This window comes from Dromaius novaehollandiae, chromosome 3, assembly GCF_036370855.1.
Source record: "Dromaius novaehollandiae isolate bDroNov1 chromosome 3, bDroNov1.hap1, whole genome shotgun sequence".
Classification (NCBI taxonomy): Eukaryota; Metazoa; Chordata; class Aves; order Casuariiformes; family Dromaiidae; genus Dromaius; species Dromaius novaehollandiae.
Genome location: NC_088100.1, coordinates 128961958 through 128980769, shown reverse-complemented (window position 1 = coordinate 128980769; position 18812 = coordinate 128961958). Strand labels below are relative to the sequence as shown.

Here is an 18812-nt window from a genome sequence, read left to right as displayed (position 1 = left end):
CCACACCAGCAACCCTTTCCAACCAAGTGTGTGTAACAATGAAACACCTTCACCAAAAAAAAAAAAATCACTTTACACAGTTAATTCATAAATGTTTTACACGGCGCATTAAACTAACCTTATTCAAGTGCAAAAGCTATGATAAACTACAGCATGTGTGCATGTGATGAGAATATCAAACAACAGAAATAGCACAGTCTTCATTGTTTGTAGCTTTTCTTTAATTTTCACTGAAAATAGAGATAAGCACAAAAGGACCCCCCCCACCCCACCCAGGTCAGATACAATGAACTTGTCCTGAAAGAATTTAACCTTACTTCTCAATCATTCTCCAGAGACCCTACAAAGACAAAGCTTTCTGCATGCTGGGAAAAAGAGAAACAAAAATGGAGCTTTAGAAAACGACTTCCCATTAGCAAACAGTAATTCTCTTCTGTGCCGATGCCAGGGCAAAGGAGCTGCTCTGCTTATCCTTACAGGACTCTGCTAATCAGCTCTGGGCAGCCCCTGTCTTCCACTACCATCTTTTGGTCATGCAAATAGACATATAACATAACAACACGGATTTGGTGGATTTTTGGAAGGCAAAGTTAAGTTCAACACTACAGCTTCTCTCTGAGCACCTTGGTAAAAGGCTGATTTGGCAATTGGGAGCAGAAGGTGAATCCAGGCTTTCCTGTCAGTGGAAATCCTAAGGATCTCTCTCACCAAGAGATCCTGCTCACTGCTACTCCTAAACCTAGAAAAGGTAGAAACTCTGAGCTTGGTAATCAAAACCGCCTCAGTTCAACCTGCAGCTTCCCATTCATCGCAACTTTTGTGCTAGCAATTTTTCCAGTGTGGCGGATGACACCGAAACGTGAGAATCTGAAGAGACTTTTTCAAGTCCCATCCTTTGCGATACAGGATTTGGCTGAACAGCTCCTTAACCTGAAAGTCCAGCACTGAAATCCAGCAAGTTTTTCCCTTACTAATGAATTAACAGATACATCATTTCAAAGATATATGTTTTGCATATACAAATCTCCTAAGAAGCAGAAGTGCACAACACATCTTGTCTGGTTTACTATTACTACAAAAATACATTTCTGTACTGCCAAGGGATACAGTTCTAATAAAACCCTGACTAAGATTTTCTTCTTTTTGACCTACACGTTCGTTTGTATTGACTTTTAAAAGAGGTTTCCAAATCTTGAACATTAGCAGGGCTGTTCCCTGTGGTAAAATTCCGTCACCCAAGGAATGGGCTGGATACACAGACAAAAAGAGACAAAACAAGCTATGGAAAGCTGAAAGATTGAGAAATGGAGAGGTCAGTAAGCAGTCCTTCAGATTTGTCTCCAAGGGGAAAGCTTTATAGACGGCGCTGGCCACTTCCTGCCCAGACAGGAAGGAATTAATTTTACCAGGGTAAATAATTTTTGAAAGTTGAATAAATGCTTGCTTTTAGTATACTTGGACACCTTCCAACCAAAAGATATAAGAAATTGGGATTTAATTCTGGCTATCTTCACAGCCATGAATCCGTGCTCTGCTGACGAAGTCCATCCTGCCCTCCACACCATGTAGTTAGCAACATGATGCGCCACAGTTACACAACATTTTGGAAAATGAAAAGTTCAAGTAATTTTAGTAAGCCTATGCTAAATCCTATTTACTATAAAACATACTTACTCTTAAAATACTGATACTACATTAACTTGAATTTCATTATTCTATATTTTAACAGAAAGATACACTTAAAGATTAATGAAGGCAGTAGAACAGTCTCAAGTAAAAAAAATAAAAACAAAACTGAAGAGGTTTAATTGTCTGTGCAAAGACATTCACATCTTTAACTGCAAGCTTAGAAAATCACTCAAGAGTTGCATAGAAATTCTTTCGTTGGTGATACTTAGACAATCTGTACTTGAAGGTTTTGTTTCATTTAGAACATCTCGAGTGAAAAAATTCTTCAGCCTGCTCTTCTTTTTCATAAACAAAAAATGCATTTCTCCCTTATTTCCATGACAACGCCAAACCTTTCACAGACATGTCATCTTAATCACAAAATCGCACTTGTCTTGAATCGTCATCTTGCTTTAAAAATCTGGTTTTAAAGTCAACGAGTAAGAGAGAAACTAATACAGCTTCAAACAGGAAAAAAACAGGACACTCCTGCACCGGAGGGTAACAACCAGCAAACTCTCAGCTTTTACTTAAGGATGATGTTACAGGCACTGCTATTACAGTGTCAGCAAGATAACACGAGACAAAGAAATACCTCACTGGAAACTCCTTTCATAGCCTGTCCTTCCTGTCAACCCCCTTTTTACCATTGAAAACAAGAAGTTTTTATGGTGTGACCTACTGAAAAGATGCAGGAAAATGCTGCCAGTGAAGACACGAACGTGTGTGTGCTGGGGGGAACACAGCCTGGGAAAAGGAAAAGATGACAAATTGCTGTCTACGCCAAGGACAGAGAGTAAACATTCATACTAGGATCAAAAAAAGGTCTCTTTACTGACTCAGTTGAACTTGGGAGATGGCTTTTTGAGATGCTAGCCAAACAACCAACAATCTTTCACAAATATTTGTAGAATAAACCACACTGAGGAGCATTCACACCCGCTCCAAGCAGCTAAGCTGCCTCCAGGAGGAGGGTAAGTCTTAGGCTAAATTTGCCCTCTGAATCAACTCTGAATCATTCCCTGGAAAGGCCTCTCCCACCACTGACTACACAAGGAACCTACACGGACCAGACTCACAAAATAGGCAATTTAGCAGCAATTTTGGTTGCCAAAGATTAGGTAGGGAATGAATCTTCCCTGCTGTCACACTTCTTGGAGGCAGTTGCTTGAATTACCTTTTTTGGTTGGTTTCTTCGCTGTTTTAATTCAACTGGTCCATCAGGCAATGTTAGATTTGTATCTAACAAAAAAAGGAAAAAAGATCTTTCCCAAGGTTATCTATGACACCTTAGATATAAAGATAGCCTGGTGGGAACATAAAAGCTCTATGAACTTCCGCTATCCTTATGACTAGACCCTAAGAATAGCTGAAAAGTCTGTCTGTCAGGATCCATAACGTAGAGGAAAAAACACTACTTTCAAATCGAGACTGATGCAGTTCCAGCCAAGCTGAAGAAGAACAAAGTACTACTGTGCATTAGGACAAGAGTGAGAACAGTGTCTGCTGGAAATTTCACTGCAGTTCTCTCACTGTACTTTGAAAACAAATCCTGTCCTTGAGCTGCTTGGGGGAAAAAAAAAAGAAAGAAAGAAGAAAAGAAAAACAAATGACAAGAAGAAAAACCCCAAGCCCAAGCATTTTCACTTATTTCACTATACAGCATCTGTAGACTTAGCTTTTGCATTTGCAACAGCATAGTCCAGGCGTAAAAGGCTTTGTTACTATTATTTGAGCTCTGTGTTTTCCAGCACTTTAAACACAATTCTCATCGCCACGAGCTTCTCTGTACCGGTGTCACTCTGTACACTATTATTTCTTAAGATTTAGGTATGGCCTAATATGCTGCTTGTGCAGTAGTTAACCAACTGCTCCACAACAACATTCCTGATCTGCCTTCAGAAGGAAACGATCCCCAGGAAACACTGCAAGTTTGCCAAGAACACAGATATGAAGGAAATCAAACCCCCTCAAAAAAGAAGCTTGTGTTGGAAGGTCTTTGCTCACTCGGCATTATATCCTATTTCTGAGCCTGTTTCTACGGTCTGTTCCATGGGTAGGAGTGAGGTAAAACCTGCAACACGTAATCATTTTGGTCATTTCAGAACTCAATTACACTTTCAGATCAAGTCCTTGGTAGCAAGGAAACAGGCCCCCAATGTACAGACTACCTTAAGATGAGCACGGCACAGAAAAGTCAGCACCAAAGTCCTCATGAATGCAAACAAATCCACGCGGCGTTTTCAAAGTTGTTGCTGCAAGACAATCACATCTCTGCATGACTGAGATACTGCCAAATTTCAGTTACGTCCTCAATGAAGTACGAGCTATCAATAAAACAGACCCTGAATTTCTCAGTTAGGGCCTCATCTATCTCTATTTCTTTTACACAGCAAAGGGCAGCCTTAGAGACAGAGCTTTAGGTGAACAAACAGAAAGGGCCAGGGCTTTGCCCCAGGACATTTGACCCCAGTTAGGCATTAAGCTGGCATTAAGCTGGCAGAGCTCCACCAGAGCAATGACTCAGCAGGGCTGCTGCCATCTAAACACTGCTTTACAGGAGGAGGCTATTTCTCTATTAGTTCAGCATCTACTTCATCATTTTTAATTTGAAATGCTGGATCTTTTATATCATATTTAGTACACTGTAACTTCAGTGTATGCATAGAAACGAAAAGAACCAGGGGCCAAATTCTACATCTCTTTCTCCCACGGGAGTAGTGTAATTTGTGCCATCAGTTCTGGGAAAAGCCTACAAAGCTACACACTGTAACTCTAATAAACACACGGGATAAAGGAACAGCAGAATCGTACAGCTACTTGCATGAATTCTTAGTAGATTTTCACTGGTGAAACAGTGTTTTAGATGATGGTATACTGTACATGTCACGTGACCCTATATTCAGTCACTTACCTATCTCTCTGGCAGCTGATCTTCTTTTCTTTATTCTTTTAATCACTATAAATTCTAAATCTAATTATTGCTAATATGACTTAGCTTCACTCTCCTAAGCTCCTCATACATCCACATGGAAATAGGGTCCTTTCTGTTGGAATCCAGTAGAATTATCTTCTTAAAACCCTTGGCAACATGGCTGTGTCTTTCTTTTTAAAGATCCTGAGATTAAAAGCAATTAAAAAAAAATCAATTAAGAATCCATTTTATTTTAGATACTGAAAATTGGCCTTTGTCCAGCCAACATGACAAGTTATTTAGATATAGCAGAACATGATTTTCTGTGTTTCAATGTTTATATTCTTATAGTTCTCCCAGGAGAAAGCTATCCCACTCAACAGATTTTAGGGTTTTTTTTTAAACTTGCTGGTATGCAGTAAGTTACTTTTCAGCACATCTTACCACTTGGTCCTTATGTGACCCACGAAACAGAAAAACAAGAATTACGATACACGTAGGCAGTTAAAGTTCTCGTTAACTTGTTCCTTGATTTTAGCAAGCTTAATAGCCCCCAAAATAAATTCTTAGCTTGTTTTGATTGTTGAAAACAAAGTACGCTTCAAGTCAGGAAGAACTAGTAATTACAGACCTGCTGGTTTAGAGAGAGGATGAACCATTCAGAACTGCGTACCTGCTGAATCACAGCTGCCATAGCTAGCTTGTAAACACTATTGTTTAGGGCAAGAGTATAGCACCATATCACTTAGAGCAAGTTTCTGGCATAGCCTCCTTGAGTTAAGACAAGGCAGCCAAATGGATCTGAGAGCTCACTGCTGCCAAAACAGAGCTCTTCTCCCCCACCCCAGAAAAGCCACCAAAGAAAACCAACCATCTCCCCTTCCTCCAGCCTCCAAATCCTAGCACAGGTGGTTATTTCCCCTGTGCCAGCTCTGGCAATCACTGGAGTCTTCTGTGCGCTGCTTCTGCTCACTAACCTGGCAGAAAATCAACCCAGTCAAAAAAGTGAGTAACTTTCTGGGAGAAAGAAGAAGCAGAGAAGATGGAAGGAGACTAAACTCTCTCTCTTTTAGTCGTCACGATTTGTTAGACCAGCTCATCCATGATGCATAACTTCAGTATTAATCAATGTGGCAATTTTTTCAAGGATAACATCAGCTAAAGCACATTACTAACTACACTCTCCTATCCTGTAAGAGGTAGGATATTACCATACCTATACCTGTAATTATTCTTGAATCACAGGAGCCTTCGCAATGCAAGTAAGAAAAATTACGAAATCCCCTGCTACCAACAGCAACGTTTAAACACATTTAGGAGTTAGTTATGCTCTCCCGCCTGTGGCCAAGGCCTTGACATCCGTTCATGGATCAGTGGATTTTTTTTTTTTGAAGAAAAATTCTGTTTAAGATTTCAGAGCCAGACCAGCAAGTATTGCTTCCTGATCAAATTATAAGCTAGCGAAGTTAGGACATCATCACGCTATTTTGTACTTCTGCTTTGAAAGCATCTTTTCAATATGTGTTTGATACAAATTCCTAAAAGTGGGGGTCCATTCATACTTCAGTGAGTAATTGTTTTATACAGGCAGATTCCTATGCCTGTCAGAAGTTGTTCTCCTGAAGCTAAAGCAGTACAAGGTAGTAAGGCAATGATAAGCACAGAGCGCTAAGCAAGTCATTAAAAATGAATTTCTTCTGAAGTAAACAGCGTGACTTTGTAGTGGGAATTAAGTAGGTCTGTTGTTTAATCACTTTGGAATCAAAGCAGTAAAACACTCCTAAAAATTATTTGACAAGTACATGCAGGCAGTGTGACAGTGTTTAAGATCACCATGGTACCTGACTGCAATGCTGCTGCAATGACAGCGACAGCAATCCAGAAATCCGGAGGCGTTTCAGACAAGTCAGGCTCTGCGGCTCTGCTTTAGATTCTGATTTCCTTGGGCAGAAAAAGAAAGGGAAGGGAAGGGCACAACGGTAAATATTCTGGATATTATTTACTACAAGAGAAGCGACCTTGCAACTTGGGAGGGGGGGAGATAGTTCTTTCCTTTAACGCTCATGAAACCTAATGGTGATGATGGTGGTGTTCAGCATCCATGGGGATGAAACAAATCCGTGGTGATGCTGCTTACACTAATATTAAGTAAGCAATCTGCTACTTTAAAAATGGTATGTACTCCCCCCCACTTTTTTAAACATTCCCTTAACTAAGCATTAACTAGAAAGCAGTATCCCACACAGCTTAAGCCCATCCACAACAGGAAAAATGAAGGATGCTTGAGGAGAACTAAACCTTTGAAAATTTACAAATATACGACACAACAGTATGTTTGTAAGGTTAGAAATAGGGCTGGTAGGTCATAAGCATGACATATGGCACTAAACCATCCCTCTCTTCCTCATCTAGCAGGAAGTAAAGAATTGCAGTTTCCCAGCACTCCTACGAGGAGGGGGGCAAACTAAAAGAAAGGGAAAACTTTTGACAGGGAAGAGCTGTTACGGCAAATACTTACATAAACAGCAATCTCTATTATGAGTTAGCAAATGACAGAGCCACATTCCCCCTATCTACATGCCTAACATAGTATTAACATGCAAGCAGTTGTTTCTATACCTACACCAGGACCTACGTTCCATAAGTTATTACCAGCACGTTGCATTTCTAATATGCCTTATACAATTAAAAATAAATCAAGCATTGGTATTAACACAAGTTACTGGATTTCTCTGGAAATAACCGGATTTCTAGTCTTGCAGGAATCTCAAAAGAAATGCTCCTCGAGTCTCTCTGGGGCTTGCTCTACACCGAAAATTCGCCTCAACGCCAGTAACTGATACTTTGCTCCTGGGACACCTACCCGAGCGGCTGCCCGTGCTCAGAGCTGGCAGGGGTACGGCCTTGTCAGGACCTGGCTACTGATTGTTAGAGCACAAGTTTCCAAAAAAGATAATGTCTGTGCGTCAACAGGCGTGTATGCTTGCGAGGCAGTGAGTTACGGGAGTACTCAACACATCATAATGACATGTTTTCACATCAGAGTGAAAAATTCAGAAGAAAGAAGGAAGGCAAGACAAAAGGAAGCGCAGGAAAAGGCAGAATGGCTTGTTATAGCCAGATTTGTATACAAATAGAAAACTGTATATAGAACAAAATATATTCAAAATTTATTGGGGCATAGAGATACTCTGTTAGCTTTGTAAAACATAACTTTTTTGTCCCATGAACACGGAAATCTGCTAACAACATAGCGTAGCACTTAGTGTGCATGAAGGCAACTTTTTTGTTGATACAACATACCTCTTCTGTTTAGATTATTATGCTATCACATACATCCTCCCTGAAAGCACACTGCAAAGTCCTCCTGCCTATTCGGAAATACAGATTGTATAGGTAGAGCACTTTCACCCAAAAAGGCCAAGTCTTTTTCTCAACAGCTGACTCACTGCTTTCTCCTTGGTTTGTCTCCAATTAGTACTGGCTATAGCGAATCTAAATAGCAAGCCTGAAAGATAAAGTGTGTTTGTACATGGGAGAGACTATAGGCAAAATGTATCTTCATAATTTAATGCACAAGAGATCTAAATGTATTTGATTTCAGCACAGAAAATTATGTCCCATCTGTTTGGCTGATCCAACCCTTGCCTCAGTCAAAAATATTATTAAGTGTCAACAGGACGCTAAGCAGGCCGTTTGCATTAACAATGCCTGCACTGTTGAATTATGTTTGCCACTGGAAAAAATAAATCTATTTCAGTAGGCAACATGCAGAGGCTAGTCTCCTCTATATAAATGGACTCATTTGTTCATGTATGTTGATCTTCAGTACCCAGAATTTATCTTCAATTAAGTCCAACTAAAAAGAGCAAAAGAGGAAGACTTTTGTATAGGCTACAAACAGATGACAGATGAAGTAGTAGAGGGAAAAAAAAAAAAACTAAAAACCCACACACATTATGAGCCTCTGGTTCGTTGATATTTAATGAGACATCTGAAGACTTTATCCAACCCATGCACAATCGATTCTCTTGGTAAATCTATTAAACCCCTTAATGGCATTCTGTTTGTAGCTGAGATTGCCACATGATCCACTCGTCCAAAGGGAAAAAACATCAGAAAGAACAGTGCCTCATGCACTTTACAGCCACGTGCTGGAGGATTAGAGCATAGTATCATTTGTACGGTGAGACGTACAATTCTCATTGAGAGCGTTCTGCATACCTTCAGGGCAACTACAGTATAATGCAAAGACACTTACCTTTAAGCTGTGCTCTGCTCATCCCCAGCGCTATTGCTAATAAAATCTCCAGGGCAGCAAGCCTGTGTTCTCTTCATGCGAACCGCAACTAGCAAAGCTGCTTCTCAGAATAACTATCATTATGAACAAAATCATACAGCTCAGCTACACAAACCTACCAAATAAACCTTATTATTTAGAATACATTAATTCCTATATATTCCTATATTCCAAGTAATTCCTATATGTTCCACGCTCGTTTTTAAAGCTCTGCTTTGACATTGCAGTCCACTCCACTGAATCCTCACAACAAAAACTACAGACTAGTAGTTTCATCTACAGGTTCAAGTGAAGATGTCATACACCGCTTAGAAGAGAAGACAATTTAATCTATTCCAGCTCCCTAGGAAAATAATCTTTGCCACAGAATAAGAAGAATTCACTGTTTCCATAACATAGCACTGGTTTCAGTACAAGAGTGAGACCAAGTACACAGCACCTGGAGACATCATGCAAATTTAAAGCTTCTGCATGATGAACTCTGTTGTTTTATGTGGGACATGAGGAGCTTTGGCTTGGACAGTTCATGCCCCTCTTGCGATGCAGAACTCCAATAAGGAAAAAACAAGGTAGCTCTGCTGAAACTAAAAAAAGAAGCAGAAAGAACAGAGTTTGAGAGTGAGGAACAGGGTGATCAGTAGACTGAGGGTGCAGCAGCAGAAGGGAGAAGATGGGAAACAGAAGAAATAAAAGCAGAGCCGGAAGAGCAAGGCAAGAGAGAAACGAGGCGAAGCAAAAATAGCAAGGAGTACGTAGTCACTGCTGGGAGGTGAGGTGTCCCTCAGGACCTGCCAGAGCCCAAGCATGCCCTCTGGGCCTCGGGTTTGGGCTGTCACGAGGCAACGGAGCCTCCCACTCCCAGACTGACCCTTGTCCGCTAGTTAGCAGCAAATCCATCATAACTGACAACCAGGCAATCTTCTTTGAGCAAAGTATTATATTCAGCAAAGCAGAGGAGTACCTGAAAAGCAAGTCGTGCATGTTAGCTTGCCACACGTTGAACTATCTTCTACAGATGTTCCAAATAATGTGACCTTTTCCTCCTGTCAAAGATGACAGGTCCTCCACTGGGCAAACACAGTGCAACACTAATTGTTTTATAATTTGTTTGCTGTCCAGTTTTCCAGCCTGGCAAAACATTTAGTCATTTTAGCCAAGAAAAAAGTGGCAGCACCTTTCATGTGTACAGTTGAGTCGTATTTGGGCAGCCTCATATATCCCATGGGTTTCAAAAAGCATGGGTGCATGCTAGTGTATGCTATACACTAGTACAATTTAATTTTTTTCTGCATGATCACCTACTCCCTTAATTAAACCACGGATTCATCTTACTGACTAGACAATATACTCTATGATTACATTCTGCTATTTATAAAAATATTATTGCTTAGCAATTCCAAATGTGAAAAAGGAAGACTGTAAGAAAGGAATGAGGCTTGATATTTTATATAAATATATATGTATGTATATGTGTATACACACGCATGCATATATAAACATACACTGAGGCTAAGTCTCTAGACAAACCACTTCAAACAAGAGGCAGCATTTGATTTAGGGCACTGACAACTGGGAAAGAAAAGAGAAGCACTAAAAAGCCATTTCCCAGATTTTGGACAGGGAAGTATTAATATTCTGCTCCAACACACTCGACTGGTCCATCTCAAATTTTTTTTGGCTGAAAGAATCCCACTAACATTTTCTGCAGTGGTTTATGAATATCATGAGTGTTCTGACCTTATTTGCATGTGACCATTAAGTAAACTTATTTGCCCACAGGTTAATGTTCTTGTGTACATATAGGAGGTCCAAGCCAAGATTTCCTGCACGCCAATTCTTAAAAACTATACTCAAGAAGTACAGTTAAACAACATACGCACTACAAAGCAAAACTCTCAAAATGCAGAAAACGCCAGAACTGTGGTTGCCAGGCAACCTTAAATAACCTTATGCCCTTTTGCATAAGCATTGCATCTCAGTCTGCAGTTACAAGATCCAAAGCCATTTTTTTTTCCACCGAACACTGCTGCACTCAGTGCCCAGCTATGAATTGGGGCTGCATAGTGAAGCCGGCTGTGGTCCGCGGGGCTGCCCAGACTCATTCATTGCAGAAGCTGGAAGATGCAGAGTGAAGCGGATGGGGAACTGCAGGAAGACAGAGAAGGATCTCATGGCTAAAGCAGCTCGATGACACCCTGGAGAACTGGGTTGCGCCTTTGCAGTAAAGCCCATGAAACAGTGGGCAAGTCACTCCAACAATATTTTTCCAGGTGGTCACTCGCTGTGTGTTCCCTGTTTTCTTAACACTGGTCCGAGACAACTGGGGCCTGACTCACCGAGGGACTGATGTCCATCCGTCACAGTGGCAAGGGTGCAGTCAGAAACGTACTCTGGCTATACTGCCAAGGCCAAGCCCTCCGGAAACTCAGGCTGAGGGGTTTTCAAACTGGCCACCAAAATCAGTGGAAACTTGAGATTTTCTCTCCTCAGATTGTAACTTTGAAATAGCAATTATAGTATTATCATAACTGATTATTAATGCATGAATTTTTTATGACAATAACACAGTTTGCATAGAAGCCTCCATAATAATAAACATTTTTAAAGTAAGCCAATTCATGATTTTGTACGCAAAGCACATTGGAAAGGATGTCAAATAACTAATAGAGAATGAATGAAGAAGACAAGCTACTTAGTAGCACGCTTTCAACAAGCCCCTTTTATTCTGGGCATGGAATGAAACAGAGACTGTGCTGGAGAGAAAACAAACATGATCAGAGCCAAGCAAAGGGTGCAAAAAAAAAAAAAAAAAAAAAAAAAAGTGTGCGCACAGGAATCACGCTAAAGCAGTGAATGCCAAATAGGGAAGCTGGTGAGACAACACAGAAAGAGCCGTAGTGACAACTCCCAGTCTGAAGGAGAAAGCCCCGTCCTCCACATGGATGGGGGAGAGAGGGTTGTCTGAAAGGACTTCCACTTCTTTGGAAGAGAGACCACTAGCCAGGCTCACCGTGAGCACAGCGGCCTTAGAAGTCACATCCAAGCTCCTGGCTGAAAGCCCATTTCTCCCACCCAGTCTGAGTGTAAAAGTGCCTGCAACACTCAGTCCTCTGGCCTGGGGCCCTGCTCGCTGCCCTGAGAAAAATCTACAAGTTGAAATCCACCCTGGGCACTAGGAGAGCTTGCAGAGCTCTGCACGTTGTCCTGCACACGCAGGGTTGCAAGAAATGCACACGAAGGGGCAGGAACAAGGTGGCATCCCAGGTCTGGGGCACAGCATAGTGCCTCTGTATCTTCCTCCAAGTACCCTTCCCTTCAGCTATTAGGATGGAGTGGTGCAATTCTCCTGCTCTCCACCTAGTCTGGGTTGCCGTCCCTCAGGTAGCAACCTCAGAAAGTTCAGCTTAGACCTGTAATTGTAGAAGTGCTCTTTCTAAAAGCAATGACTGAGGAGAAGCAACGTCCAAAACTCCCTTTGAAATAAAGTACTATTTGTTCAGAGCAGAAGTATCTGCTTTAGAATAAAATATGAAGAATAACTACATGCAATTTTCTTACCAGGTGGCTTCTGCAGGAGGATCCTGGTACGTGAACATCTCCTAGACAACCGCCAAGGCTGCCGGGACTTGGCAGGCACAGTCCAATCCCACAAAGTACCTCGGCTAAGCTCTCCTGCAGCAGCTTTGAGGAACAGTCTCCTTCAGAGGTTAGTGAGTCTTTTTGATCTCCAAGTTCTGTATCTGGAAAAACAAGCTTCCCTTTTTTCACAGGGGCAGGAGCTTAAGGTCCTTGAAAGAGATCGGTTTGTCCTTTGTCTTTCAAATCCTTGTCCTTAGCTAGGGGTATTGTCTTTCTTCTGTTTATTCTTCCCTAGCCTCCGCTAAGCTTGATTCAATACAGAGAAAAGTGTTATGACCCGAAGTGGCTAAGTCACATATAATATTCACACAATTAATACATTTCTATGCTCGTGGATCATCGCTTATCAGCACCACAACTGTCACACATTGCATTTGGCATGTTTAAACTTGTAAGTACTTACGCTCTGCAAACTTAATGCTTGCTTAATATGGCTTAGAAAAGAGAGACACATTTTAAAGAGGCTTTCTATATCCTTTCATTTATATCTTGCATTAGCTTTACTCAGAGAGTTTCAATTTAATCCAAATACAGGTCTCTTGTCACCCAGCAGCCAGCATTTCTTTGGCTGACAGAATCTAATGACATTCACTCAAGTACTTTCCCCACTATAAATGGAGAAGCTGCCTTTCTGTTCTGTTCTCACTCCCTAGAAAATGAAGGCTGAAAAAGCTGGCCTCATCTCTCCTCCTGAACTGAAAAAAGCAACAAGGTTTTATCCATACTATTCCTGTGAGGAGAGTGGTTATGCCATGACTTAGCATGCAGTTCAGACAAGGGTGAGATTTGTCACCTAACTTGAGTGTTACTAGCTGAGCTAGTAGCACTCGCTTTCCTTTAGAGTCCATGGGAATGGACATGGTTTTTAGGGCATAGTCCAGTGCAGACACCTAAACAAACCCAGATCTATCACACCCTCAGACAGCCTGTCTCTCACACGGACTCCGCAGTGAACCCAGGGTGCCTAGCTGAGATGCACATAGAGTTCATCTGCTCAGATGAATTGAACCAAAAGCAATCGAAACTCCATCTGACAGCAACGGCAATGAAAAAAACCCCATATTTTAGTACACACGGAAGTCTACTGGATTCAAACAGTATCTTTGCCTTTAGAGGGGAAAGAGGAGAGAGACGATAAAAGAAGATGCTGTTGCCTGTGCCTACCCCTTGGTAAGGGAGACAGCATGTGAATCAACAGCTCTTTTTCAAGTCCCCACAACAGCAGCAGCACAAAAGCCAATTCTGTCAAGTGTTGTGTTTGTTCTCATTGTATAATCAAGATATTTGTAGGCAGAAACAGGTTTCAGCCTAATTAAGTTTGATCAGACTTGAGCTCTTTCCCAAGCAGTCGTACTTTATACCAGTCTCTAAGTATCATGATGATATTTATTGGGAAATATAAGTGCTCCATTTCCATAAAAGCAGGCAGTTTAAAATTAGCTGCAGATAATTCAAAATGACTGCTTAGAGCAGAAATGTAATTTTCTGAAAGGGGTTATTGGTTCTGAACATGATGCACTGCACTCATGATCTGTCATGCCTCATTACTTCAGACCAAATAAGTCGGACTAGTGTAACTTGATACATTAGAGACTCTCCTCAATGTTGAGTTCTTTTAAGATGCTGCCCTACAGGCTGAATTCTAAAAAAGCCATTATCAAACTAATTTTCTCAAGTCCTATGGCGTATTTACAGGTTAAATGGAATGAAATTTTTTTAATAGTACTTAAAGCACAACACCACTTTTGAGAGTGATTCAATGGAAATGGAATCAATTGACAAAGTTTATTGCCCGTAGGCATTCAAGTATCACTTCACGGGTTTAAAAATAATTATTTTAACAGCCCTGCATAGACAATCAAGGTTCAGAAGCTGTCAGAGAACTTCTTCTAATGCCAGCAGTAATTTGGCCGTATCTCATTTGGTTCGGCCAGTGCAAACTAAGTACAGGGACAGAATGTCATTGCTTTGCACAGGTGGAGCTCAACCACACTTGCACACAAGGAAACTTTGTTCTTTCCATCTTATACCTATCAAACTCCACCTACGATGGTGTGGCAGCTCAAATTACACTGCCATAATCTCCATTAGTTTTCTGTCAATGCAGTTTATTATAATTAAATCATTAGGAATTTGACCGTGTGTACATGGAAGACTAGAATTTAGCACATCGGTCCACTGGTTGTGCGGTGTCAACGTAAAAAGCGCCAGAACCTTACTTTTATCCCTAAAACAAGAGGTTTTACACCCTCCTTTTGACTTAAGAGGAAAAAAAATGCATCATTTTTATGGTTACTTTTCAAAGTAGAACTACATTTCAAGCATTTATTAACCAAATTAAGCAAATGCAATTTAGATTATGCTTTACTTTTCTTATTAACATATTAATGAATATACATCAGCAAGTTGAACTAAATATATATCGAAAATTTGCATGGCTGATTATCTTTGTGGAGTCTTGCAACTGACAATTTGGAAGGAGGACAAAAAAAGCTACGGCAAGGTCTATGCAAAATTAGAACTTAGGTTTTTAAATCAAAGCGTTGTTTTGTATCTTGTGTAAATTAAAATAAAAATCTCTTTCTAAACGAAGAGGACTTGTTCTTGGAATTACATTCAAAGCACTCATTTCCTAAACTTTTAAGGCTGTAGGTAGGACAACATCTTAACCAAAAGCATGCCCGACGTCCTTCTCCCAAACATCATCTTTCAGAGAAATGCAGAGAATCTTGTGCTTCACCACACTGCCTCAGGAGTATTTTCAAAACAAGCAAAAAGATGAAAAATGAAATAGAGTTATGCAAGGAAAACGTGAAAGCTATTTTGATAAAACTGTTGACAGCAATCAACTTCTTGTAACCATAAGAAATAACACTGGAATAAACACTATTTGTTAAAGCTGCGACTAAGCCAGGACTCACATGCCATTCAGTTCTACTCCTTGTTGTCATATTTCCAGTATTGCTCCAGACTACTCACCAAATCTGTGATTCAGTTTGCCACACTTCCTGCCTAGCATGGGGGAAAATAATAGGACAAGTGTTTTAATTGTATTTAATGACTGTCATAGCTGAGAAATATTCTAAAAACAAAGTATACTAAACCAGCTACTGAAAATACCAAGATTCCACTGTTTTTGTAATCTTACCAGATTTCAATTTTGAGATCCATTTGGGATCACTTCTGAATCAGCCACCTCTTCCACACTTCTTCAGATTAAGTCTGCAATACTGAACTCATCCATCAGCCATGTCCCCCATCCTCTATGAGACAGCTGCTTTCTTTGAAGAACTGCTGGCACTTCTGAAAGGTTACCCTTAGTGCAGAGGGAAAGTTGCTTTCCTTCTCAGTTTTATGAGAACACTAAATGAGTGATGTTTTAAACATGCAGGTTTAAATGAGCACAGAAGAGTTCTCAATTTCTTTGCTCAATTCTGCCCTCACCCTGTTCTCTCAACAAATTGATCCAGATTAAAAATAATTTGGGGGGCAGGGGGGAAGGAGGAGGGGATGGGGAGGGAACAAAAAAGTTTTAATTTGAGATGGATTAACTCATCCATTTCACTCCCAACTCCATAAATGCATAACTAATGGAGGAGCAGAACAGTGAGAACAGGTAGCAGAGGTCAGGAACTCTTTAAGTCAATGGTGCTGCAGGAAAAAGAAGAAAAAAAGAAGTAACCTAAAACTTCCAAGATTCACATGTTATTTTCAGCAACAGTTCTAGCAACAGTTCTATTTACTGCCTTCCTTTTGGCCAATGCTTTTTGCACGATGAAGCAAAGACCAGAATACCAAGGTTCATTTGTAAGGCAATGCCAGTAATAAATGAGGCAAGTGAACGTGTGGAGGCAGATGAAAGGTTTGAGCTTCTTCAGTGCAAAATGCCACCAGTCATCTGCCGAAAGCCCGACCCGTACAGTGTGGAAGCGGGTATCTGCAAGAAGAATCTGGCTTCCTACAGTCTTAATTCACTCCCCTGAGAATGGGCATAAACCGCTCCCAAAATGTTTTGCTGGCATCTAGATGTGTCCAGGTATCATTGCTAGTATTATAAACTGATAGCAGTAACAAGAGGCGCAGAACGGGAGAGTTTGCTTTTCCACAGACGTAGCACTAGTATTCGAAGCATTTCATGTGCTGATTAACTACGGTTCTGTTCGAGGAACTCCTAATGCCTCAGCATTAACGTGCAGTTACTGATTGCCAGGGATGGTTTTGCACACTAACAAGTTCCAGCAGCTATAATTGAAATCCTTCAGTTAGAGGTTTTGTACAGCCTTTTTTTTTTTTTTTTCAAGGTAAAGATAAGAAGAGAAGTAAGACTAACATTATCTTTTTCATTTTTAGCTAGGATGAGATGTATGACTATACAAGGAAATGACTAGAAGGACAGAAAGCCAAAGCTTGCTAAAAATTAGATGATAACTATCTTCTCGATAAAGATTTTACTGAGAGAACTGCCTACAAATTGCATCCTCCTGTTGCTTGTGCCTTCTGCTGCCCAATTTATTAATAGAACTCCTCACCACATGGGAACTCAATTTGTGAATAAATATGAAAAAAAACAAAGCTGCTGGCAGATAACATACAAGCTGCTCAAAACAAATGGCACAGGCTCACTTTTCCCCTCAAAAAAAGCCCCAAACACGTAGAGAAACACAAGTCTAATTGTACAGCCAGCAGTGAGTTTGGTTCATTACTGGGTACGTACTCTTTTTTTGGATCAACTCTTGCAGAGCCAAAGCTGGAGTCCAGGTGTTATAAAGAATATATATGTAACACAGAATAAAGAGAATCCAAATGATTAAGCAGCAGAGAAGGGCACAGGTTACCTGGATTTCTCTCCAATTATGCGGCAGCTTTCCAATTTTGTATTTTCTGATACCTGCAGCTGCTCTTCCTAATTAAAACAAATTAAGTAAGAACCTGTCGTTATTTACATCCCTGAATGCTAATATTCATGGCTCTCAAGAGAGACCACGACAAACCTGGAAGGATCTCCAAAGAGCTTTTCAGTGGCAGCGTGGCACATTGTCAAGAGTGGGAAGGCTGGCCAGCTGGCAAAAAAACAATTTTGAATGTACTTGGCCAGGCCAGGCCTGTAAAAACAAGATGCTTTGTCAGCCAGCGTAGTGGGCACTTATGTTCATAACAAGTCCTTTTTTGCTGAGTTTTCTAAGAATGAATCCTTGTTAATACTGATATCCAAGCGCTCTGAAGAATGGAGATGGCCGGCAGATCAAAAACTAAGATGAAAAGAAACAAATCCCTTTGGTTTGCTGTATACAGGCTATCCAGCAAAGAAAGTGCTTTTTTTTTGCCCCCCTTTTTTTAGTATCAAGAAGAACTTCTGGCTTTGACTAAGGGGAAAAAAAAAGGCAAGATTACAATTTTTCATCCTTCAACCACCTTCACCTTCAACAGATACATTACCTTACAAAACAGCACACACTGACTTTCACACTGAAACTGCAGGTTGCTTATTTTTCAGAAGGTCAGTGCCAAACGTGACCGCTAACTCCGCTATAGTTATGTCTGGGAGGCACCACACCAGCTGGAGTTCAACACTTGGGAACACTGCTCTCAACACACGCAATCTTTGCACAGTAAAGTTGTTTTTGAGTAAGCCAGGAGGCAGTCGCATCAGACTAAGTGTGGTTCCCTGTACCTACTGCCCCAGGCTTGGTATTAGCTGCAAGAATAATAGTGAGTCCTGGTATTTTTAAGTCCATTTCTTCCATTTCACTTTTATCTCATCTTCTACACATCTCCAAGTTCCTTCCACGTCATATGCAGAAGCACCACCCTTCCAAGCTTTAAACTAGGTTTCATGGCAATTAAAGCCCTGTTTAGCTGCCGCAAGGTTAAGTTTCTAGCTGGTTGGTAAATGCAGGGAATGCAGAACTGCTGCTTTAAACTCGGGCAGTGGCCCAGACCAGGCTGCTTCCCCGAGGCAGGACTGAAGCACGCAAGAGCCTCTTTTAAGAGCAGGGTCATGTTACATGCAGCCAAATGGTGCCAGCCTGCATGTGGCATTTTGTGCAAATGCAACGTATTAATTTGCACTTCTGCAATCCATTTCTTGGGGGGCAGGGGAGAGGAAGGGGAAGGAAATCTGGTGTATTGTGGAATCGTCTGTGATTACTTACAGGACAGCAACAGTGCTAGGTTCGCACATGAACTGCTCTGCCAACCTGCCTCAAACCAAACAACTGACTGGGTGATGGGGCAGAAGGTTATGCAATTTACGGGCTCTGAATTGCCCAAGTAGTGCAAAACAATGAGGAA

General features: G+C 40.9%; 1 protein-coding gene and 1 long non-coding RNA gene across 2 annotated transcripts in view; both read right to left on the bottom strand.

Annotated features, from left to right (window-relative positions):
* The window catches only part of COMMD1 (copper metabolism domain containing 1), an 81802-nt gene that overhangs the window by 31201 nt on the left and 31789 nt on the right, over positions 1–18812 (bottom strand). The window lies entirely within an intron of this gene.
* On the bottom strand, positions 283–17273 carry LOC135327975 (uncharacterized). The gene is made up of 6 exons (XR_010388676.1): positions 15670–17273; positions 15501–15533; positions 12441–12767; positions 9844–10010; positions 6424–6523; positions 283–4786 (listed from the first exon to the last, which is right to left on the bottom strand). It is a non-coding gene; the product is annotated as an uncharacterized LOC135327975 (long non-coding RNA).